This window comes from Chiloscyllium punctatum, chromosome 45 (genome assembly GCF_047496795.1).
Source record: "Chiloscyllium punctatum isolate Juve2018m chromosome 45, sChiPun1.3, whole genome shotgun sequence".
NCBI lineage: Eukaryota > Metazoa > Chordata > Chondrichthyes > Orectolobiformes > Hemiscylliidae > Chiloscyllium > Chiloscyllium punctatum.
The window spans coordinates 49,870,182-49,897,153 of record NC_092783.1 but is presented as its reverse complement, the minus strand read 5'-3'; the positions used below and the strand labels follow the sequence as shown (position 1 = coordinate 49,897,153).

The window sequence follows — 26,972 nt, the reverse complement described above, 5'->3', positions numbered from 1 at the left end:
CTGGTCCAGAAGATTACGTCACGTGGGATCCATGGTGAATTGGTAAATTAGATACAAATTGTCTAAGTCAAAAAAGGCCTTTGATAAGGTGTTGCACATGAGGCTGCTGAGTAAGATAATGGCCCATGATGTAAGAGGCAAGGTACTAGCATGGATAGAAGACTGGCTGTCTGGCAGAAGGCAGAGAATGGGGATAAAAGAGTCCTTCTCAGGATGGAACCCAGTGACTAGCGGTATTCCACATGGGTCAATATTTCACTTCATACATTAATGATCTGGATGAAGGAATTGAGGGCATTCTCGCTAAGTTTGCAGATGATACAAAGATAGGTGGAGGGGCAGGTAGTATTGAGGTGGAGAGGCTGCAGAAAGATTTAGACACATTAGGAGAATGGGCAATGAAGTGGCAGATGAAATACAATATGGGAAAGTGTGAGGTCATGCACTTTGGTAAGAAGAATAGAGGCATGGACTATTTTCTAAATGGCAGAAATTTCAGAAAGCTGTAGCGCAAAGGGACTTGAGTCCTCATCCAGGTTTCTCTTATGGTAAACTTGCAGGTTGAGTTGGTAGTTAGGAAGGCAAAAAAATGTTATCAGTAATCTAGATAGGACTAGAATATAAAAGCAGTGATGTACTTTGAAGGCTTTATAAGGCTCTGGTCAGACCACAATTAGAATATTGTGGGCAATTTTGGGTCCCATAACTCAAGAAGGATGTATTGGCCCTGGAGTGGGTCCAGAAGAGGTTCAAGAGTATGATGCAGAGTGTTTGAGGACTCTGGAGCTGTACATGATGGAATTTTGAAGGATGATGGGGGATCTAATTGAAACATTCAGAATACTGAATGGCCTGGACAAAGTGGACATTGAGCAGATGTTTCCATTGGCAGGAGAGACGAGGACCCAGGAGCACAGCGTTAGAGTAAAGGGAAGACCCTTTAGAACAGAAGTAAGGTGAAACTACTTTAGCCAGAGAGTGGTGAATCTGTGGAAATCATTGCCACAGAAGGTTGTGGAGGCCAGGTTATTGAGTATATTTTAAACAGATCGATAAATTCTTGACTGTCAGGGGGATAAAAGGTTATGAGGAGAAAGAGGGAAAATGAGGTTGAAAAACCTACAGCCATGATTGAATGGCAGAACAGACTTGACGGGCTGAATGGCTTAATTCCTGCTCCTACGTCTTATGATTGTTTGGGTGTTTTTCTGACTGTAGGTCTGATCTTCTGCAAAGATCAGTGCTGGGACCTCTGGTTTGTAATATATATAAATGATTTAGATAAAAATATAGGTTCAAATTAGTGAGTTTGCATGTGACATGAAAATTGATGGAGTTGTGGATAGTGAGGAAGATTGTCAAAGAATGCAGCAGGATATAGATCAATTGGAAATTTGGGTGGAGAAATGGCAGATGGCATTTAATCTGGATAAGTGTGAGGTGATACATTTTGGTGAGTCAAATGCAAGAAGAAACTATGCAGTAAATGGCAGTACCATTAGGAGTGCTGATATACAGAGGGATCTTGGGGTGCAAGTCCACAGCTTCCTGAAAGTGGCAATACAAGGAGATATGGTGTTAAAGAAGGCGTATGACATGTTTACCTTCTTTGGTCAGGTCACTAAGTTTAAAAGTTGGCCAGTCATGTTGAATCCATATGAAACATTAATTAGATCACATTTGGAGTATTGTGTACAGTTCTAGTCACCACACAATAGGAAGAAAATGGAGATTTTGGAGAGGGTGCAGAAGATGTTAGTTTGGGCAAACTTGGATTGATCTTGCTAGAGCATCAGAAGTTGCAAATATGTAAAATTGAGGCATTGATAGGATGGATAGTCAGAGTCTTTTTTTTACCAGGATAGGAATCTCAAATATTAGGGGGCATAGATCTAAGGTGAGAGGAGGAGACTTTAAAGGAGATATACTGGGGAAGTTTTTGCGAAGAGGGTGGGAGGTGTCTCCACCAGGGTGGGTGGTGGAAGCAGCTATGATAGCAATGCTGAGTTGGCATTTAGACAGACACATAAATAGGCAGGGAATAAATAGAATAAATGTGCAGGCAGGTGGAATTAGTTTAGAATGGCATCATGATCTGCTCAGACATGATGAGCTGAAGGGTCTGTTCCTGTGCTATACTGCTCTATGTTGTATCTTATGTTCTAAAGCTGCTCACATTAGTCCAAATGTGGTCTCACCAGCACTTTGTACAGACTTCCCAACTCTTCTACTCCAACCCTCTCGAAATAAGAGCCAAAATTCCATTTCCCTTCCTGAATGCCTGCTGTACCTGTGTGGTAGCTTTACTTTTGTGCTCAAGCACCCCCAACTTCCTTTGTGTTGCAACTTTCTGCAATTTTTCTCCATTGAAGTAATAGTCTGTTCTTTTGTTCTCTTCTCCAAAAGGACCATTGGCCTAGCTAATTATACTGTATCCCATTCGTGAATTTATAAGTGACTTCAGTTTCCACAACAGCAATTCCGGAGATGGAGAAGACACCACCTATATCCTTAATCTACCAGCCGAAGACTAAAACCTTGGAGAGCTAAAGCCAGACAAGGCAGTCAGCTACAACCAGTAAACTCTTATCTTTCTTCTTCTATTGAACTCCTCTATTCTGTAATTTATACCCTTCATATTCAAGTGTCTATAATTGTGTGTGAGTTGTAGGAGTTGAGATGACTTATTACATTTGTAGTATTTAATATTTTTAGCCGGGTATGTTCTAGCACAATAAAACTAACACCTTACTTGTTTTGCTCAAAACATCCTGTCTGACTAATTATTTACAGCCTGCATGCAATCAGAGAAGTTGACACCGAATTGGATAACACATCCTTTTTAAATTTAAAACCCTGTCACAAACTAGCAAAGAGTGGGAAAAGCTGAGAGCCATTCCATTCCTCCTCATCTGCTTTTAACATTATAGTTAGATGTCATGCAGCCCAATTTCCAAAGAGTGAAAAAACATGACCCTTGTGCCTGCACTGTAGGTTAAGTAACAAATCCATTCTAAAACTGCTGTGTCATAGGAATAATGAGATATGAAACATTTATGGCACAGCAGGAGACCATTTGGCCCATCATGGCCAGCCTAAATAGAAACATATAGCTTAATTCCACTTTCCACACTGTGGTCCAATAGGATTGCCAACACCAATTGGATATAGTTCTGAAACTTTCATTGCATGATCTCCCAGCTTCAGACATCCTACTCTGCTGAGCAGCCACTTTTTCAAATCTGTAATATTATTGTAACTGAGGAACTTTATCAAAAGTTTAAATGCCCTTGTTATTCTTCAATTAGCTTGTGTGCAGCAGTGTCCTAGGATTTTAATCTTCAACTCTTGTAAACTCTGGCGTAATCCTGAAGGCTAGGAAGCCTATAGATTACAAGTGCGAACATCTAGATATTTCTTAAATGTGTTGAGAGTTTTTGTCCCTGCCACCCTTTTAAACTCAGGCTACCACCATCTCTAATACAAAAAAATCTCCTCAATTCTCTTCTAATCTTTGACCATTTGCTTTAAGTTAATGGCCCCTAGTTCTTAACCTCGCTGTTATGGGAGACACATATTTCCTATCCATCCCACCTGGACCCCTCTTCATTTTATATCCTTCAATTAAGTCACATCTCAGCCTTCTCTGTTTCAAAGGAAGTAATCTGAGCATGTCAAATCTTTCTTTATACTTAAAAATCCCGATTCCTACCTGCATCTTCATGAATATAGCTTATAATTAAAAATAGAGATTTCTATTGTTCTGAACTTTCCTGTTGACTTAGAATTCATATTTCCATCTTGCTTGAAAAGTACTGAGTGGTTCTCAGTCATAACATTATTAGCAATTTGAAGTGACAGTGTTGAAAGGAGAGAACGTTAAATCACCGTACCTTTGGAAAACTGATTAAGACATCATAAATATTGGAAACTGCAGATGTTCCAGAATTTGATGTGAACAAGAACTGGTATAAAATGGGTTTATAATTTTCCCTTTAAACATTCCATTAGAATTGGACTGTCTCTTCAGAAGGTTTTACTCTCCCAATTTGTAGCACTCAAAAAAAGGATCCAGCCTGCCTATTCCCAAAGTCCTGTATTTTCAGATCTCTGCTCTGTCATCCTGAGAAGTCTTTTTTTTAAAATCAAATGTACAGTTCCCAAAGAGAAGGAGTGGGCACATTTGAACAAAACTCTTCTCGGCCATTCTCTTATACCTTCTAACTGTTAATCACAGGTGAAAAGTGGTCTGATCATGTGAGTAACATGAAACCTGAGATGATATCTGCCTGTTTCCCCTGGAGTGTGGGAGGCTGAGAGGTGACCTTATAAAGGTTTACAAAATTATGAGGGGCATGGATAGGATAAATAGACAAAATCTTTTCTCTGGGGTCGAGGAGTCCAGAACTAGAGGGCATAGGTTTAGGTGAGAGGGGAAGATATAAAAGAGACTAAAGGGCAACTTTTTCACAGAGGGTGGTATATGTATGGAATGAGCTGCCAGAGGAAGTGGTGGAGGCTGGTACAATTGCAACATTTAAAAGGCAGGGAATTTTGGCTTGCAAACGTTTTGTCCCCTGTCTAGGTGACATCGTCAGTGCTTGGGAGCCTCCTGTGAAGCGCTTCTGTGCTGTTTCCTCCGGCATTTATAGTGGCCTGTCTCTGTCGCTTCCGGTTGTCAGTTCGAGATGTCTACTGTAGTGGCCGGTATATTGGGTCCGGGTCGATGTGTTTGTTGATAGAGTCTGTGGATGAGTGCCATGCCTCTAGGAATTCCCTAGCTGTTCTCTGTTTGGCTTGCCCTATAATGGTAACCATTACAAAGGACCAGAACGAAGGACCCGATACCCAAAATGAGGAAAACTAATGTAGTGTACAAAATCCCATGCAAGGACTGCACAAAACACTACATCGGACAAACAGGAAGACAGTTAACGATCCGTATACACGAACACCAACTAGCCACAAAACGACACGACCAGCTATCCTTAGTAGCCACACACACAGACGACAAGCAACATGAATTCGACTGGGACAACACTACCATTATAGGGCAAGCCAAACAGAGAACAGCTAGGGAATTCCTAGAGGCATGGCACTCATCCACAGACTCTATCAACAAACACATCGACCTGGACCCAATATACCGGCCACCACAGCGGACAGCTCGAACTGACAACCGGAAGCGGCAGAGACAAGCCACTATAAATGCTGGAGGAAACAGCACAGAAGCGCTTCACAGGAGGCTCCCAAGCACTGACGATGTCACCTAGACAGGGGACGAAACGTTTGCAAGACCAATTCCCAGCTCGGTGAACAGAACCACAACAACGAGCACCCAAGCTACAAATCTTATCCCAAACTTTGAATTTAAAAGGCATTTAGATGGGTATGTGAATAGGAAGGGTTTGGAGGGATATGGGCCGGGTGCTGGCATGTGGGACTAGATTGGGTTGGGATATCTGGTCGGCATGAACGGGTTGGACTGAAAGGTCTGTTTCAATGTTGTACGTCTCTATGACTCTATGACGTGAAAACTATGATAGAGGCACAGTAATGTATAACAATTGTTCGTAGATCAACAGACCTCCCGTGATTTTATTTCCAATGACTTGAGAAATTTAAAAGAGTTCACCATTTTATGCTATTGCACAAAGTCAACATGTATCCTTGTAAGTGATGGTACAGCTTTAGAACTTGAGGGATTAGAAAAATCCAATTGGATATTATTGCTTGGAAACTCATGTACACCTCACAGTTTAACATGGATGGATAGGAAAAATGCACAGCAGAGGGAGATTTAAAGAAAGTAGGAAATAATTACACTAAACCCTTTGGAACATTTGATTAGGTTAAAAGCATTCTACAAAATGCAAGCTGCTGTAGTTATTTAGATCATTCCTTATCATTTTTAAACTTCTAAAACACATTCACACAAGTTCTTTGAAATGCAGTAACTGTTGTGTGATGTGTGGAGAATAAGAATATTAAAAAAATGCAAGCAGATGATAAACTTGTGTCGAGTGTGGTGCTGGAAAAGCGCAGCAGGTCAGACAGCATCCGAGGATCAGGAGAATTGATGTTTCGGCCATAAGCCCTTCATCAGAAATTCTGTTATTGGGATTCAGAAAGTGAGGATGAAATCATAGTACTAGAGAACTAAATATGGGGATACGTACTTTGTCTATTGTATAGAAAGAAAGGAATTAATTGGAAATCCAAAGAATAGGCAAATAATCACTCTTAGGTAATGCAAAGATAGGACTGATTGTTAATGTCCAGACCTAATGATAGACAGCATTCGAGAGCTCCTTGTATCTTAGGGCTATAGGGAGGTAGTTCGAACCACTTACAAAAAGGGGAATGTGTTGGCAATTTCTTAATTTCAGGATAATTTGGAATACTTTGTCATTTTGGGTAATGGTATCCCCATGGAAATCATAACAGTAATTTCTTCTGTGAAAGTATCCGTCATTCCAGTTCTGTAACTGATAACTAAGATGACCCTTCTACAAGATACATGTAATACTTATTTGGAATCAGGAATTGGCACTTTGAGCTTTTCAATTAGTGAAACAAGAACTGGTAGACTCAGACATGGTGGCTGGATACCTACCCCAAATTATTATTTTATTGAAGCTTGCACTGCGTTTCTGCGGGTTATGTTCTCAGCCCAGTGTTGCACCTGCCATTTCACACTAAGTCATGCAGAGCAGTAACATTAGAGGTCAACATTAAACTGCACTAAGGTGGGAACATTTCACATTTCAGAGAACCTGTTTTAATTAATGCCATAAATATCAATTCCTGCTTTTGGCTCAACTGTAACAGTGTGTCTGTGTCATTTGACCCATTATTTTACAGCACAGTTAAAGGTCCTGTATCAACAGTTAATTGAATAATATGATTTTATTTATGCCCAGAACTTTCCTAGCAAACATGACACAAAAACATCTTTGAAAGGAAGGAATGGTAGCTAAACAATTTATCTTCTGTAATGCTGTTCTATAGAGCCTTTGTCAGACCCCAACTGCAGTACCAGATTAAGTCTGATATATGAACATATAGTCTTTCAAACCTGCTTCATTATTCATTAATTTATTGCTGATCTGTTCATGTTTTAATTTTTTCATTCCCATCTTTGCACCCCACCCTTTAATCTCCTTCTGTACAAGAATTAACAAAAATTAAATATATTCAATTACCCCCACTTCCACCACTTCTATTGCAGGGAATTCCACAGTTGCAATATTGTATGAGAAAAATTCTCCTTATGTTGGCCCAGAAAGGGGGACCATGAATTTTTAAACAGTGAACCAATCCACAATGGGAACACTTGTTTCACATCCACCTTGTGAAGACAATTTAGGTTCTTGGACACCTCAATCAAGTTGGGGCATTGTCTCAGGAAGGATATATTGACCTAGAAAGGATGCAGTGCAGATTCACTGCAATGCGTCAGTTTGAGGTATAAATTGTTGGAGGGGTGCTGTGTTGATAGGTTGAATAAATTTGCTTTGATATTCTCATGAATATATTAAACTGAGGCATGATGAATTATAAAATCCCTAGAGTGTGGAAGCAGGCCATTCAGCCCATTGACTACATACTGACCATGCAAAGAGCATTCTACTCCCCTACCCTATCCCTGTAACCCTGCATTTCCCACAGCTAATCCATTTAGCCTGCACATCCCTGGATACTGTGGGCAATTTAGCATGGCCTATCCCCCTGACCTGCACAAGTTTGGTCTGTGGGACGAAACTGGAGCACCTGGAGGAAACCCACACCTGGGGACAATGTGCATTAAAGAACTTGAAGAAAGGATTAGAATGGTTAGATGAAGAGAAACTATATTCTCTGACAAAAGAATCCAAAACAAGTGCACCGATCTTTAGAATCCGAGTCATGCGAGGTCTGATAACTGGAAATAACATTTGCACTTCACAAATGCCAGGCAATGATCATCTTCAAGAAAAAGAGAGAATCTAATCATCTCCCCTTGACATTGCTGGATTCCACCACCAAAAACCATTGACCAAAAACTGATTTAAACTAGTCACATAAATACTATGGCTCAAAGAACAGAGTCGCAGTGAGTAACTCATCTCCTAACTCTCCAAACTTTGCCCACCTTCTACAAGATCCAAATCAGGATTGTGATGGAATACATGTGTGATGCTTGCCTGTATGAGTGAAGCTTTACCAACACTCAGGAGAGACAGGCAAAAAGGAAAGAGAAGTGTTTTTTGCAGACAAAAGGAATAGGATCAATATATGAGTGAGAGAAGATCTTAAAATTGGAAGAACAAAATGTACAATCTGTTTGGGTGGAGCTATAAAAGGATCAGCAAATATTAGTAGGAGTTGATAAAACTCCTAAACTGTAGAGGTAACTTATGACATAGTATTAAGAGGTACATTTAATACAGGAAATGCAGTAATTATGAGTGATTTCAATCTACATTTAACTAGGTAAATCCCATCAACACGAATGCTGTGGAGGATGAATTATTCAAATGTGTATCAAATGGCTTTTTTTGGATAAGTATGATAAAGAAACAATTAGGGAACAGTCTATTTTAGATCAGCATTATATATTGAGAATCTCATTGTAACAGATCCTTTAGGGAAGAGTGGCCATATGATGGAGCTTTTCAGTAGGTTTGAAAATGATGAATGCTAATCTGAAACTAAGGTTTTAATTCGAAACAAAGGAAACTATAAAAGTCCAGGCAGCAGTAGGCTGGGAAGATACATTAAATTGTATGATAGTACTTAGGCAATGAACTGTTTAAAAGAATTAACAGTTTTCAACCAATATACATTCCTTCTAGGGGAAAAGTGAGTCAACGTGGCTAATAAAGTTAAATGTTGTCTTATAATAAAGGATGTGGCTATACAATTGCCAAAAAAATTAATAAGACTGAAGATTGTGAGTATTTTAATATTCAGGAAATGGAAACCCAGAAACTGACAATGATATAATATAAATCAGAAAGAAATATAAAATACAACAGTAAAAACCTCTAAATAAATGTCAAGAAGAAACATTTGGTAAAGAAAAATATGGTTCGATTATAGGCAGATAAAGAAGAATTCATAGTAGAAAGGAGTGAAATGGCAGAATTGTTACATAAGTTGGACCAAAGGGTTCGATGACTCCAGACCTAAATTTTTTATTTTGTGTTTAGACAGGAAGATACAAAAATCTTCCTGGAATAATAGGTACAGAAGCTGAGTAAGAATGTGAAACTGAAAGGTAAAAAGCAGTACTGTATATGTTAGTAGGTCAGAAAGTTTACAATCTGTAGGACTCAATATTCCTCACTTCAGTGTTGAAAGAAGTGGCTTTAGAAATAATGAAAGCATTGGTGATCATCTTTCAAAGTTCTATTAATTCTGTTGTAAAGGAAGTGAAGCTAGACACTTAGAAAATAATTACTAATTGAGGAGAGTCAGTGAAAGGTAAGTCACATATGAGAAGCTTCTTAGGTGTTTACAAGAATAAAGAATGGAGAACCAGTGGATGTGGTGTGAGGTCGCGGTGTATTTCAATTTCAGAAGGCAAAGAGTCTGCTGTTCTTTCTCACAAATGAATTTGTGTACAGAGTAAAGTATCTTCCTTCAATTGGATAGAATCTTGGTGACATCACACCTGGCATACTGTAGATTTGGTCTCCTTATTTCAGGCTGTACTTTTCATAGAGGGAGTGCACTGGAGGGCCAGTAGACTAATTCCTGGATTGGCAGGGTTATTCTGAGGAGAGAACGAGAAGACTGGACCGGTGTTCACTGGAGCTTAGTAAAGTGAAGGGTTATCTAATTGAAACTTACAAAATTGTTTAAGGACAAAGCAAGATGGATGTATTGAGAATCATGATCTTGTCTCAGAATGAAGGAAAAGGCAATAAAGACAGATGAAGAGGAACTTCTTCACTCAGTGTGACAAATCTTTGGAATTGCCTACTCAGAGGGCTGTGGAAGCTCAATCATAAGACAGAGAATGGTAGATTTCTAGATGTCAAAGGGAAAAGGGACAGTGTGAAAATGTGCCATGTGGAATATGACTAGCTTTGATTTTAATAGAGGAGCAAGTCTGAGGAATGACCTATGATTTGAAGCTTGACCAACTGGTAGGAAAACAACCCACCTGATTAGCACCCTATCCACCACAAATGTACAGTAGCAGTAGTGTGTACCATTGACAAGATGTGCTGCAGCAACTGAGCAAGATTTCTTCAACATTTCCTTCCAAACCTCTGACGTCTACCACTCAGAATGATAAGGGCAATGAATGCATGAGAGCACCACAACCTGCAAGTTCCCGTCAATGCACGTACAATCCTGATTTGGAACTATATTACATTACTTCACTGTTGCTAGGTCAAAATTGTGGGTGTCTCAATTCCACACAACTTGCAGAGTTTCGAGAAGGCTGCTTACAACCATTCCCCTAAGGGCAATTAAAGACTGGAAATAAATGTTTCCCAGCCAACGATGCCCGAGTTCTATCAATCAAATGAATAAACAATTCCAAAACAAAATCTTCAGGTGCAGGTTTTCACGGAAAGGGAACAAAGACTATTTTCCTTCAACAAAAGCTGTGGATTCGTTGTCAACTGCATTTTTAAAGACTGAGTTCAAGAGACTTTTGTTAGGTGAAAGTATTAAGGGACATGGATCAAAGCTGCATAAATGGGATAGAGGCACAAATCAGCCATAATCTAGTTAAATCACCTATATCTATCCCTATGTTCCTATTTCATCATCAGTAGGCTGCAAATTGAAGTAACATTCAACATGGTCTTACTATATGCTATTGGCATATTAAATCCCTGTAAGTAATATCTTAATCAAGACTTGACCTGTTTAAAGTGAATGGGTTAATTTTCTTTTAATAGAGCATTGTTCATAAATATGCTTAACGCTGGTGTCACTTTCTGGCATTACATAATGCATTGATGACATCAACATTTTAAATAACATAATGAAAGTGAATGTTGCATTTGATAAGTAACTAAGTTTAAATCCACAGTTGTTAGTCTTAATAATATTTGCAATTAAGCAACACTATCGGGTTAGTTATTAGTAGTGCAAGTTATTTTTTTCTCTTGGAAAGAGTGTGAGGGATTATTCTGTATCCAATTTTTGCCACTCAATCAGAAAATTAAATGAGAAGTACTGATTGTGTTCATGGTTATCTCCTCAATCTACATGTTGGACTCTATCAACCAATAAAGAGAGAGATAAAGGGCAATATGAATGTTTAAGGTCTGATTTGTATTTTAATGAAGCTGGACTGCCCCTTGGTCCAGCAATAAATGAGTATTTGGCAGTTCTAAAAGTTGAAGATTCAATTCCTGGACTGTACAGAGTTAGTTGAATGGGGAAGTTGATAGGAGTTGGTCTTAACATTCACCAGGCTGGGAAAGGTGAGGGAGGTGAAAATGTGTTGCTGGAAAAGCGCAGCAGGTCAGGCATAATCCAAGGAGCAGGAGAATTGAAGTTTCGGGCATGAGCCCTTCTTCAGGAATGAGGAAAGTGTGCCAAGCAGGCTAAGATAAAAGGTAGGGAGTAGGGACTTGGGGGAGGGGCGTTGGAAATACAATAGGTGGAAGGAGGTTAAGGTGAGGGTGATTGGCCGGAGTGGGAGTGGGGGCGGTGGGGTAAGGAAGAAGATTGCAGGTTAGGAAGGTGGTGCTGAGTTCAAGGGTTGGGACTGAGACAAGGTGGGGGGAGGGGAAATGAGGAAACTGGAGAAATCGAAGTTCATTCCTTGTGGTTGGAGGGAGGTGAGGGAGGGAAAGGTCACAGTACCAAGTTTGCCTACTAGCTGGCGAATCCATGCAGAAAAGACATGTACATCAGCATAATGTGAGGATAAGATCAGGTTCATCTGTGATGTTTCCTAGGGTAATGACTTCATCTTTATTCATCTGGGAAGGAGCACATAGTGCAGTGAGTTCTGAACTCACTATTCAATATTGCTGTGGGATGTAAAACTAATGATGGACTCAACTTTTTAAAAAGTTATTTCTGGGATGCGGGCATCAGTGACCAATCCAGACCAGGTAAGGATGACAGATTTCCTTCCCTAAAGGACATTAGGTTTTCCCCCGCTTTGTAGCCATGATTTCATTGTATTCATTAGACTCTTAATTCCACATTTTAGTCCAAATTCCACCATTGCCCGGATGGAACTCCAACTAAGGTCCCCAAATATTACATAGATTAACATTCTACTGATACACCATCACCTCCACCAGGTTAAAGCTCACCCCAATTGTCTGGTTCACCTATGAAAAATGACCATTTAGACAATGTAGTCAACTGTATATCTCAAAGACTTGACAACTTTGAGGGGAATGGGGGAAGAAAGCTGGGAAAAAATGAACTGAGATAAAATTGTAAGAAAACAAGATGGTGAGGTAGGGCACTAGCAGCTCCTGGTGTCATTGGGTGTGGTTAGGAATTTACACTTGGAATCACGACATAGTTAATAAATCCAAAGCAGTTAATCCAGGATCACTATGAAGCAAATTCAAAGATTTCTTTCCTCAAGAAGGAGGAAAAATGAGAAAGATAACCATTTCCAAGCTGTCACATAGTTCCCTGGCAGGAAAATTACTAGTTCTGGAAACCTACTATCCTTTATGGAAGGAAATCTGCCATTCTTACCTGATCTGGCCTATGTGTGACTCCGGACCCACAACAACACTCTTATCAGCCATCTGAGCAATTAGGGATTGGCACTAAATGCTCCACATCCCATGAATACACTTTAAGAAAGTTGAGAGCAATATTAGTTTTACATTCCAGATAATTGGCCTGGGAGTTTAAAGGAGGTTTAAGACAAGGTGTGTTGGGTACACCAGGAAAACAATCGACTGAACTCAACAAAATGGGTTTAAAGAAAGCATAAGCAATGTCACATTGATTTCACGTGCAAACTCAAAAGCCTAACTTTTAACACGTTTCCTCTTACACATGACTGTAGCACACTTTTATAGCATTCCGCGACAGGCAAACAGCCTGTTTTCACATGATTCTGAGTCACTGAATTTAACATTCTTTTTAGTCAGTATTGTTTTGACGCCATTCAATGTGTCACTCAGAAAGGTGGGGCTCTCGAAAGATAAAAAAGCTGATCTTGTAATGTTTCTGCTGATCTGTATGCATCGACGTCTCTGCCCTGGTTGCGTTACCAACTTAAAAAGAGTCCATTTGAACAGTAAAATGAGCAGGGGGGGTGGGGGGGAAGCTTGTTGTTTTGTAAGTTTTCAGACATTTCTGGTGCAGAATTGTAATAGGAAAATAAGCTTTTTTTTAAAAAAAATGCATCAATACCTGTGCATTAATACAAAGAGTACTTATCACACAAAGAAAGCAGCTCAGACACATTGCATTAAAATTGGGACAATAACATTACCTGTTTTGTTTTTCCCCGGCAGAGCTGCTTCTATTCTTCCAAATACCTTTTCTCCGTTTCAAACTTTTTTCCGCACCCTTCACAGATTTATGACAGGAACGGATTTGCAAAGCAGCACAAAGCTCCCTCATCCCTGCAGAGATGAGGATCTCTCAGCTTAATAAACCGCTTTCTCCCCCCACCACCCCCCTAGTTTAATGAAACATTGGATCAAACCTGCTCTGCACAGCAGTTCGTGCGATCAACCTTTTAATTCCTTGAGGTTGATCTGCATCGAAACCTTTAAACGTCAACGTGCTGATTGTTTACTGTTTTCGCCCTCTATTTTGATTTGTAGTTATTCAGCCCGGAAGAGGGGGATTTCCTTTCACGCCTTCTGGCAGTTTTGTGTCGGAACACGGCAGAGCTAAACGACAGAAGTGGCTTTGACAGCTCATCGTGGTTGTAACTGAACAGCTCAGCTGTCCGCCAGGCTACACGCCATGGAGAGGAAGCCATTAATTTTACTAATAAATCATTATGCGACAGTTAACACGTTTTCTTTCACTTCCTCAACAAAAGAAAAGTTTGCATTCCCCCCCCCCCCCAGTGAATTGCTCCTTATCTTTGGACTTGAAAAAAAACAAATGTTGACAAATATTCGAGGTATGCTTATCCCGTTTAGTTCAGGCTTACACAACTTTTCACAAGATCATGAGACACTTAGAGATACTTACATTAAATTAGAAAGGCCATTTAGCCCATCGAAAAAAGTGCATCAAAAATAACTCTACCTCCTCCCCTGTTTCATGAATTTTGCTCTTAAATGATTTCAAGGATTTTCCTTCATCCTTCAGCACAAAATGTTTTTGCATTGCCAGTTCTTGGGAATGTGGGCAATTATAGCACAGTGAGTGCAACAGACCATCGAGGCCTAAGTGAACAGAGGGACTAACAGTCCAGTCGTTTATGAACTAATATTTAAGGATTGAGAAAGAAACGACGAAATGACAATTAAACTGAGCAAAGTAGAATTAAATCAGGGATGGAAAGGGAGAAATAAAAAGGGAAAGGAAGATTAATTTAAGAGAAAAAGACACAAAAGCGACAAAACAATTTGCATTGATGTTCAGAATAATAGAACATCCCAAAGTTGGTCCACAACGGTGATATTCACACAGATGTACAAAGATTTGGTCCAAAAAACATAGGTTTAAGTAGAGCCCTAAGAAAGGAAAAATTAACTCATTTGGCTGGATTGCTGGCAAGTAAGGTTAAGAGCATGGGTTCTGTTCCTGCATTGACTAAGGTTACCGTAAAGGATGCTCCTTTTCAACTTCTCCCCTGTCTGGCTGTGGTGACCCTCAGGTTAAACCACCACCAATTGACTTCCTCTATGAGTGAGCAGCCCTATGGATTGGTCAGAGTCTGGAAAGTTTAGTTTAACAGCAAGTGGAGAGTCAATAAAGGAAAAGCAAGATTTTCCAATTTAATAATGAACCTCTAAGAACGATTTACTACCTCTAGTAATGAGCTTCAGACATTTCAATTGTTCACTTTCTTGACCAGAGATTGTCCATGCATAAATTAACAAGCTACCTACACCCCTACCTTTTCATGTGTGTTTAATGGACTATTGATATGTAAGTGTAATAATTTCTTAAAATTCACAAAGCAATTTAGAGTAAACTGTCTTTTTGTAATTGAAATTATGTAGCAGCCTGACCCATATTCAATCTTGAGTTGATTCTTATCTAACTACTGAATTTTGTATTCCAGAGTCAATTAATCCTATAACTCTTAGTCTCTAGTTCCAAAATGATCCAGTCTTAGCCTTTATTGCTGATAGTGGGTTTGTTCAGCAGATGTAGGACTTGACACATGCTGATGTCTGAATGGTAATATTGAAAGCACACCAGTCTTACAAGATTACAACAAGAGGTAGAAGTGGGATTTCCATCTAATTTATCCCTGGTGACTTCAATCAATGTGATACATACACGTGATCCCTCAGCTTCCTTGTTCTTTTGTGATGTTCATCTGCAGGATGTTCCCAAACTTCCGCCACCAAATAGATGTCTTTCACCCCATTTAATACTTTCTTCTCAAAGCAAACTTCATAGTTTTAGGGTAATAGGTACAGACTTAAAACAGAGATGAAGGCTAATTACTTCTGTCAAAGGGTCATGAATCTGTGGAATTCACCACCCAGAGAACAGCAGACACTAGGATACTGAATAAATTTAAGAAGGAGTTAGACAGACTTTTAATTAATAACAGTTTAAAGTGTTCAGGAGAGTGGCAGGAAAGTGGAGTTGAAGCTGAGATTAGTTCAGCCATGGTTCTAAAGAATAGCAGTGCAAGCTTGAGGGACAGAATTGCTTACTCCTGCTCCAAGTTCTTATGTTCTCATGTTCAAAGACCAGAAAGATCCAATTTAACCCAAATTACCTTGCTGCAGTTTGAATGACTCCAATTACAAAAGATGTCACTGAACCAAGTCAGGTCAAGCTAAACACTGGGTTCCCACGCTCCACATTTATCAGTTCATAAACATTCCAGTGCTGGTTCAAGGTAAAGCAAGTAAACATTAAACCTGCCATTATTCTGATGGTAAAATCTGAGGCAGAGTGTAAATTTAATAAAACAAAGGTTTTCTCTAATTTTACCTGGTGTAATCCTGGAGCACTGAGTATGACTACCTCTAAATTTATTGTGGACCTCTGCACACTGTATTATTTTCCACTACAAAGAGATAAACCAGCACTTGTCATCAATTGGGAAGGGAGAAATGGAAGATGAAATGGAGGAAAAACAGCAGTAAGATCATCCTCTAGAATCTAAAATCTCCCAGTGTTTGTGACATGAACGTGTACTTCCATCTGAATTGTTCATCTTTAAGGAAATTAACATGTGCTTGCATAAAATGATTGAACTGGAATCATTAATCTTGCTTGGAGCAAAAATGCAATATTAAAAGTAATAATGAAAATAAAGTATTATGAAAAACAAGAAACTTTCACATTATATCATTGTTTTCTTCTGGTCTACAATCTTTATTGTGTAAAGCGATGATGTTGTTAATTATGGAACCTTATGAATGAATTGTAAATTTGTCTACCGGTAAAGCCGACACTGGGCTAAATGAAATGCTCTGACAGGCTGTATGTGGCCCACAGGCCATAGATTGGGCACCTGTACTATACATGACAGCGTTTCAGAGGACAACTTCTACAGCACTTTGCCTGAACCATTGGTCATCCACTTCCCAATACACCATCTATGTTTATGAATTGATGGACATTAGAGATGGGACCTGAAGGATTTTGAGTTTGACCTGACTTAGTTCAGTGACATCTTTTTGTAACCTGGATCATTCAAAGAACAGCAAGATAATTTGGTCAAATCGATGTCTCTGGGCTTTGCTGTGAGATTAAAGTATAAAAAGAGTTCCCCTGAGAGGGATCTATTTGGCTGAAGGAGGTCTGAGAGCATTCACAGGTGGACCCTCATAGAAGAACAAGGCTGGGAGAGGAATCTTGTGTGTATATGTCTCATTGACTGACATGACCAGTGAAAGATTGTGTAGAGGAAAGTCTCCACATTGTAGTGCACTATATGAATCAATTCCTTTTCTGAATTTAAATAGAAAAACATGCCAGAAAAAGCAGCAAAGGGTCGGAGACTTTGCAAGACAAAGTTACCCTTAGTTACAAGATTGATAAGAACGGATATTTGTTATTTCTGATACTTAAATCTTTGGATGAGAGAACTGTTAATTTGTGCTGAGAGCTACTAATGCAGAGACAGTCTGTCAGCCAACACACTTCCACTACTTATTAACTTCATTCCATTTTGGGTACAAGAGGCACAGAGAATGGGGCATCTCTGACATGCTGAAAAAAAAACAAAAGAACTATGGATGCTGAAGTCTGAATCAAAAACAGAAATTGTTGGAAAATCTCAGCAGGCCTGGCAGCATCTGTGGAGAGAAATCACAGTTAACGTTTTGGGTCCAGTGACCCTTCCTCAGAAAGGAATTGGGTTCTGAGGAAGGGTCCCTGGACTCAAAGCGTTAATTCTGATTTCGCTCCACAGATGCTGCCAGACCTGCTGAGATTTTCCAGCATTTTATGTTTTTGTGTCATTCCTGATGCTTCAATTGAAACTCAGACTTTATCCCTGATGGGTTTGGGATCCATTATAAAGGAACATTCAGAGAGTCACACTACTCCTGCACTCTGCTACAGTGGAGTAAATTAACAGAACAGTTAAAAGTCATGAATTCTGCAGCCATCTGAAGCTCATCAGTGTTCCACTTTCCTAAGCTGGAGCCACTGCGGATCCAGAATACAGAAACACTAGGATAATTAAACAACAATTTAGTAGAGGCATGCAGGGTTTCCTCAGATACAATTATTAATGCTCCAAGGTCATTTGTTATCCAATTACGAAGTGAGATCCCAAACTTTTTATTGAATAAATCTGCTAGTATTTGTTTCTGTTAGCTCAGTTGGTTGGATGGCTGACTTGCAATGATGAGTGACAGCAATAGCACAAGTTCAATTCCTGCTGAGCTTTCCATGAAGATCTCACCTTCTCAATTTCTCCCCTTGCCTGAGGGGTGATAAAAAGTCACCTCTCTTTAATGACTGAGTAGCTATGGCCCACTAGGACTATAGTAAAACCTTTGACAACGTTCTGCATGGTTGACTAATTAGTAAAGTTCGATCACATGGGATTCAGGGTGAGCTTACCAATTGGATACTAAATTGGCTTGATGGTTGGAGGCAGAGGTCGGTGGTGGAGGATTGTTTCTCAGACTGTCAGCAGCAGTGTTCCACAAGGATTGGTGCTGGGTCCACTTTGGTTTGTCATTTATATAAACGATTTTGGATGAGATTGTAGAAGGCATAATTAGTAAGTTTACAGATGACACCGGAATTGGTGGTATAGTGGGCAGTGAAGAAGGTTATCTAAAATTAGTTCATAGAACTGTTCACAGAATCACTACAGTATGGAAACAGGCCCTTCAGCCCAACAAAGCCACACCTACCTCCGGAGAATAACCCACCCAGACCCATTCCCCTACTAGCCTATATTTGCCCCTGAACAATGTACCTAACCTACACATTGCTGAACACTATGGGCAATTCAGTATGCCAATTCACCTAAACAGCAGATCTTTGGATTGTGGGAGGAAACTGGAGCAAACCCACACAGAGACAGGGAGAATGTGAAACTCCACACAGAACAGTCACTCGAGGCTAGATTCAAACCTGGGTCCTTGGTGCTGTGAGGCAGCACTAATAACTACTTAGCCACCATGTCACTGTACAAAGAGATGATGATCAAGTTGATCAATTGGCAGATGGAGTTTAATTTGGATAAATGCAAGGTATTGCATTTTGGTAAAACAACCAATGGCAGGACTTACACAATTAAAAGTAAGGCCTTGGGTTGTGTTCTCGAACAGAGAGACCTAGACATTCAGATATATAATGCTTTGAAGTTTGCATCACATTAAACATGGTGGTGAAGAAGGCATTTAGCATGCTTGCCTTCATTGCTCAGACCTTTGAGTTTAGGAATTGGGATATCATGTTGAGATATTTACAAGATATTGATGAGGCCTCTTCTGGAATACTGTGTCCAGTTCTGGTCACCTTGTTATAGGGGATGACATTATTAAATTGGAGAAGTGTCTAAAACGATTGACCAGAATGTTGCCAGGAGTGGAGGGTTTGAGTCATAAAAGTAGACTGTATAGGCTGGGGCTTCTTTCATTGGAGTGTAGGAGGTTGAGGGGTGACCTTATTGTGGTTTATCGAATCATGAGGAGTATAGATAATGTGAATGACAGGTGTCTTTTCCCTAGGGTGGGGGATTTTAAGCCTGAGGGAATATTTTTAAGGTAAGGGGAGAAAGATTTTAAAAAGATACAGGCGCAATTTTTTTACACAGAGTGGTTCATGTGGGAATGAACTTCCAGAGGAAGTAGTGGATGTGGGTACAGTTACAATGTTAAAAAACATTTGGATAAGTAAATGAATAAGAAATGTTTTGAGGGATGTGGGCCAAGTGCAGGTAGGTGGGACTAGTATAGTTTGGGATTATGGTCAGCATGGGCTGGTTGGACTGAATGGTCTGTTTCCATGCTGTATGACTAGATGACACTATGAATATGGTGACTTCATCTTTTTTACTTCAGTCTTTGTCGTCAAAGGAGGGCACCACCTAGTGAACTGAAAGAAGACAATGATGGTGATTGTGAGGACAGTGGTCTATACACTCTCTCTCTGGCCCTTTAGGGATGGCACGATGACTCAGTGGTAAGCACTGTTGCCTCACAGCTCCAGGGATCTGGGTTCGACACCACCATTGGGTGACTGTCTGTGTAGAGTTTGCACATTCTCCATGCATCTGTGCAGGTTAGGCGGATTAACCGTGGGAAGTGTGGGGTTACAGAGATGGGGTGAAGGTCTGGGTCTGGGGTGGCTGTTCTTCAGAGGGTCTGTTCTTCAGAGGGTCAGTGTGGACTTGATGGGCTAAATGGCCTACTTCCACACTGTAGAGATTTCTGTGAATCAGTCTGTCAGCATTGAAATAATCCAAAAGTGATTTCTGCTTCTTCGGAGATTCAGGTTTTTATCATGCTGTTCAAGCAGTTGCTTATGCCTTTTTTAACATGGTTGAAATTTCAAGCAGATTAAAGTTAAATTCTGCGTTTCTCTTAGCTTAATACTGTTTGATAGAAGTGCATGAGATCTGTAACTTTAGATTTTTGGCTTTCAGATCTCTGGTCAAGCATTTGGTTTCTATTTGCAGGATGTGTTGCAGTATTTCATTATAAAGTCTTCTTCCACTTAAATCGATATGTATTTCCAGTGGGTTTCTGTGATGTCATTTCTATGTATGATGTCTTTGTGATAGGCATTTCTGCAATGTGGTTGTATTTGTGGTCCAGAATTGCATGTGTGAGTTCTGCAATAAAATCTTTGTGGGTTAAATGACACCAGTGTAACGTGGTTGCAGGAAAAAGTCACCTAGTACTTAGACTTACAGAGTCCTTGCTCAGCTTTTTGACTTCCATCTGTGTAGGTTTGAAATTGACTTTCATTTATCCACACATTATCTGTGACATCAAAATAGGCACAGATAGAGAGGACAGAAGAAAATTCCCAAGTGAGCAATGACATTGACTGCAGTCATACCTGGACTGAGTTTTCTGGATCATAGCATTAACATACTACACCAAGGATCAGAAATGGGACTCTTGCGGCCTTTGGCTCGGATGCCAAGAAAATACTCACCGTGCCTTTTGTAACCATCCATTTTGTGAAGGGACCGATTGGATTTTGCTACATATCCTTCTTTGGGGCGAGGTGAGCACCCAGCTCTTCACAGTATACCATCACACTGCTGGTTATCCAGCAGAAAGATGAATCATGGTCAATCTTATATTGAGCTTCTTCAGAATAATGTAAAGGCTATGGACAGGAATGTCACATTTGATTTGTGTGTTAATTCGTCACACTTCATGCAGATTAGTGCCACAAGTGAAGACTACGTGGAGACTTTCTGCAAAGCAGCCCCTTACTGATTTGGACACCATTGAGGCTTGTTTGATGAATAAAAAGTAACATTAATGCCATACAAATGCTAGGCAAAGACCATCTCTTGTAAGAGAGAATCCACCCATTGCTCCGAGATATTCAATGACATTAGCATTGTTCTATCTACGTCTATCAACATTCTGACAGTTACCATTGACCAGAAACAGAACTGTATCAGCCATATGAATATTGTGGCTACAAGAGCTGGTCAGAACCTGGAAATTCACTCACTTCCAGATCAGGCAAAGTCAGGAACGTGATGGAATATTCTCCGCTTGCCTGGATGAGTACATTTCCAACCCATAAGAAACTTGATACCATCTAGGTAAAATCAGTGTTCTTGAGTGGCACCCCATCTAACACCTTCAACATTCAATCCCTCCACTACTGGCGCACTGTAGCAGCTGTGTGGACCATCTACAGGATGCACAGCACTACTTCACCAGGAGTCCTTTGTGAATACTTTTCAAACATCAACCATGATCATCTAGAAGGACAAGAGCCACATATATATGGGAACACCACCCCTGCAAGTTCTCCTCCTATCCAAACACTATACTGATTTGGAACTATATTACTGTCCCTTCAGTGTCACTGGATCAAAGTTCTGGAACTTCCTTCCTAACAGTAGTGTGGGTGTCCTTACATCACATGGACAGCAGTAGTTCAAGAAGGCAGCTCATCAGCAACTCCTTGAGGGAGATCAGGGATGAATGATGAATGCTCATCTAACCAGCAACCCTTTGTGAATGATGGCACACTCTACTGTTATTGTGTGTTGGAGTCGGAGGGATTACATTTTGGAGGTGTTAGATTCACACCTTGTCAATGTATATAAAGACCCTCTTCTTTCAGTGTATGGATCTACATGGTCTACTTGGTCTATTGTAATAAAGGAAAACCACATACTGGTCTAACTCTTGAAAAGACTTTTGCATTGAACAAAAAGTTTACTACAGTACATATTATCAACAAATTTATAAAAAACACATTTGATACAGAGACTATGAGGAGGACCTGGCGGTTCAGTCTTATTCCTTTGAAATCCTGTGTTGCTCTGCCCATAAGTTCATACATCATCGTAGCTGGAGATGTTTATGTATTAACCTGTGCAAAACCCTTTCAAACTCATACACAACAAATTTCCCTTAGCATTCTTTCCACTATTATCATTATACATTTGTGTATGTAATTACTAGCCTTTCTTCCTCAATCACTGACATTACATATTAAGATGACTTAGAGATTTCACTCCTCTCCTGGAACTTGTTCTCTTCATTCAAGGAAGAATGTTAGTTTACAGACTGTTGACCTTGATTCTCTTCTTCATAGTCTGATGTTTGTCAGTGTCTTTAAATTGGAGGACCTTTAATCTCTTAGCTTTCCTTTGCAGATGATATTTTCCCTGCTAAAGCAAACAATTGCTTCTTTTCCACATCTTGAAACTTGAACATTGGACATCCCTTCTTGTTGGTGGTTTTCACCGAAATGTATGTATTACATTTTCACTGTGTGTCTGCACTTTTTAATTGTCAGTCTGCCCGGCGAACTGTGCTGAAATAAGTCAGCTCTTTACTTCAACTTATCGATTGATTTGGACATTCGCATCCTCTCACAGTAGACTGCATTATTGGTGAAAATAAGATGATCCCTTCCTCAGTTCTACTATTTAAGGATTCCTTCTGACTTGGCCTGGTCTCTGTTACTAAGGATTCTTCCTGGGAAAATATGGAAATCAAGTCTTCGCTTTGAACTTGTCCCTTTCAAGTTGCCCGTGCATCCAATATCAGACTTGAATCTGTCATAGCTAACTGTTCACCAGGCTGTCTTGCCCTTGTATTAACATCAGTTATAAAATTATAATTAGATCAAGTGCTCATTAGCTATCCCATTGCTCAGGCTTACTCACAAGCCTTGCTGATTCTTGAAGTCTGAACCCTCTTCGGTATTGATAGCAATGACAGGTTCCCATCTGATTGACAGCATGACATAATTTTTTTATGCCAACATGACTCATCTTGGTGCATTCTGACTTCTACCATGAATTTAAAGAGACAAGCAGGAGGCTGGAAGAACACAGCAAGCCAGGCAGCATCAGGAGATGGTGAAATCGACATTTCCGGTATAACCCTTCTTCAGGACTGGGGCTGGGTATAAGGGGAGTTGCAGATAAAGCTGGCAGGGGCAGGATGGTGAAGTGGGGATGAGTGACTCAATGAATCTAGAGAGGCCTGTGAAATCTTCTACCAGATGTCTTTTGATTAATTCCTTAATTGTTTGTTCCTTGACCAGCTGTTTCTTGCCTTTCAGAAGATTGGACCTGAAATGTTAACTCTTTTTCTCTCTGCACAGACTCTGCCAGATCTGTTGAGTTTCTCTAGCACTTTCTGTTTTAATTTATTATACTTTTTGACTTTGACTGGTTTAACTCCATCCACCATTTGAACAAGATTAACATCAAGACATGCATTCCACTTCAAGAATGAGAACTCCTGAATCTGAAGTACATATTGTTTTCTACTATTTGATGCACCCATATTACAGTTGGTCTGGATCCCTATTCTCCAGTAATGCTTTAGGTTTTTCTGCTATTGTTGATTGTTCTGCCTCATTAGACACATTCTGTGGGTAGCTACTTGATTTCGTGCTTTTTTTTGACTTTGCCCTAATTTAGTACCTTATATGAAATTGACTTATTATATGACGGATAAAGCTGATAGCTGTGCATTATCTGTACCTGTAAGATTTCTTTGCCCTTCAGAACTGACAAAGACTTTTCATGGCTGGTGTCTGTCCTAATTGCTGTATCGATTTCTCATGCTTGTTGCTTGTGGTTTTGTACCTTAAGAATTCAATGGACAATGCTGATCCCCTGCGGCAAGGTTGATCTTTTCCTTTTAAGATTGATCTGTGTTGCTTCTGAACCTCTGCTTCACTATCTTCACTCACCATGTGAGTGGCTTTCTTTAGAGTCATGTTTACTTTGGAATGAAATAAATCATCATACTGAACAGTGCTTATGGCACTCCTCAGAATTCACCCTTTCAGACAGTTACACAGCAGTCTGCACTTCCCCTGCCTCAAGAAAACAACAATAGCAACAACAACAGGCATTTATGTAGCATCTTGAAGATTATAGAAGAAACCAAGGATCTTCAGAGGAAAAAATTGAAGCAAAAATTGATACTGTTCACATAGTGAAGATATTAGAACATGTAACAATTTGCTTGCTCAAAGTGATAGGTTTTAGGGATCTTCTTCAAGTAGAAAAGAGAAGTAAAGAGACTGAGAGGTTTGGGGTTTGGGGAATGGATTTGCTGGGTTTGGGGCTTGGCAGCAAAACACATGATGCTGATAGTGCAGTGATTGAAATTGGTGCTTTACAAGAAGGCAGGTTTGGAGGAGCAGATAACTCAGAGGGATATAGAAAGTTACAGACAGTCCTCAGGTTGTGAACGGGTTCTGTTCTCTCATCTGTTTGCAAGTGGATTTGCTTGTGAGTCAGAACTCAATTCAGGACAATGGAAAGCAGCTATTCATAAGTACAGGATGTGTTTGTATCTTGGGTCTTTAAATTTTAAAACCATGTATGGGATCAACTTTGGAAGTATAAGCATTTGTAAGTCAGAAGTTTGTAAATTAGGGGCCCCCTCTACTGAAGTACACCTGTAGAGAGAGGTCAGGTCCTGGAGGGATTTGAAAAGAAGGATGAGAATTTGCAAATCAATGTAATACAAAAGTACAATTACATGAAATGGAATCATAGAGTCAGAGGTTCAGTTTCTTTTCAAATCTTTCCCTTCTCACCTTAAACCTATGCACTCAAGTTTTGGACTACCCCGTCTTAGCAAAAAGACCTTGGCTATTCGCTCTATCCACACCCCTTGTAATTTTATAAACCTCTATCATGTCATTCATCAGCCTCCGATGGTCCAGGGAAAACAGCTCCTGCCTATTCAACCTCTCTATATAACTCAAACCCACTGGCAATATTCTTGTAAATCTTTTCTGCAACTTCTCAGGTTTAACAACATCCTTCCTATTAAAGGGGGACCGGAATTGTATGTTGTATTCTAAAATGATCTAGTGTTATCTGTGAAGATAGAAGTTAATGTTTCATTCAATGAACTTTCTGTTGAATGTTCTGATTTTATTTCAGATTTCCAGTGTCTACGTTGCATTGAATTGCAATGGAAGCCAATGTAAATCAGGGATTACAAGAATGACAGATGATTGGGAAATTTGCATAATTAGGGCAGCAGAGATTTGAATGAATTTAAATTAATGGGAGTGTCCACTGTTGCTCCACTGAAGCAGGGTTCTGCTTTCAGTCAATGACATCCCCCTCTGTGTTACATCTTTGCCTTCAATGCTCTATTGTCTCCTTTCCCTTATATGTTAATTTCCCACTTCACGATTATAAGCACTCATGCAAAGATTAAAAATTGTTCAATAGGGGGTCCTCACTACTCAGATAGGGTGTGTCATATAGATTAGAGAAGTCATGGTCTTTAGAAAGTTTTAAGTGTATCAGAGAATGCTCGATCAGGTATTTCATGTCACTTAAATAAAAGGAAAAGTCAATAGGAATTAAAATTAGAATTGGGTATTCTTGTCAGCTGTAAAGTACAAAAACACAGGTGTACAGTGAAAAGTTTACAATGCCGCACCCCATGGCACCATCTGAGGTACAAAGTACCTCGGTACAAATCTTAGATGCAAAAAAGAGAAATAAAGGATAAAAATGTTACGTTACCTCCCAGTGATTCATTGTATAAGTTAAAAAATAAGACACATGGTCAAAGGGACTAACACTACAGTCAGACAAACAGATTGCAGACAAACATTACATTGCAGTATATCTGCGCAGTGACTTCCACATGTGGTCTGACTGGCCTTGCAAACCATTGAGCACACACACCAGTCCCTTGTCCAACAACTGTCCCTACTCTGCTCCATCCCTCCAGCCTGCTCCACTCCAGCTCTCAGCTGTCCCTCACCGCTCCATCCCTCCAGCCCGCTCCATCCTGGCTCTCAGCTGTCCCTCACTCTGCTCCATCCCTCCTACCCGATCCACTCCGGCTCTCAGCTGTCCCTCACTCTGCTCCATCCCTCCTGCCCACTCCACTCCGGCTCTCCGCTGCTCCAGCCTTCCTGCCCATTCCTCTGTAGCTCTCGGCCACTCTGCTCCATCCGCCAGCCTGCTTTGCTCCAGCCCTCAGCTGCACCTAGCTACAGTTTCTTCTGCAAGAAAGCACTTTAAAATCTTACCAAAAAAAGAAAGAGGAAGTAAACGGAGAAAAAAGAAAAGCAGATGAGCCCTGTTTGAGCAGCCTGGACGCTGCCTACTCTGCCTTTGTCATCTTGATAGGATAGGATATAGATAACACAATACTTATATTACTAAATGGCACTTTCCTTCATCATTTAACACTATTAAGTGATTGTTTACTCTATACCGCTTAAGATTGTGACCATATTTTGAAATCATTGACTTCAATGAAACATGTCCCATTTTTCCCCAATGCTGATGCAAACACAGCAGTGAATTGCAGAATTCACTGTCACAAAGCTGAATATAGCTCAGCATTGGATTACTAATGATAACTGCAGGATTAGGTAGATTGCAATTTCTGGCAGATTGTTTACCATTGAAATGGGAATCCCTTTTTTAACTGTGTTTATAAATTATCTACATAGCTCGGCGCCCCCTAGGCAGACTTGCAATCCACTTTGCTAACTGCTCGCAATCATAGTAACAATACCGTTAATGGAATTATTCTCAGCTCCTCTGGCTGAGGAAATGGAGTAATCAAAAGAGGTTCCTGCCTTTCATTTTTTTTCTTTTTTCACAAATCTTTATTCAATTTTCCACCATCAGGAAGAAAGGAAACATCCGAGTGGCCAGTGACAAGCAGTGCCCTTCACATCAAAGGGCAATGCTG

General features: G+C 40.0%; 1 protein-coding gene across 1 annotated transcript in view; it reads right to left on the bottom strand.

The window, feature by feature from the left end:
* LOC140467393 (G1/S-specific cyclin-D2-like) overlaps positions 1-13,594 on the bottom strand; it is a 310,626-nt gene extending 297,032 nt beyond the window's left edge. The window contains exon 1 of the mRNA XM_072563719.1: positions 13,433-13,594. The gene's annotated coding sequence lies outside the window, so the exon portion shown is untranslated. The remainder of the gene's footprint in view (positions 1-13,432) is intronic.
* Between the last annotated feature and the right edge of the window lie 13,378 nt (positions 13,595-26,972).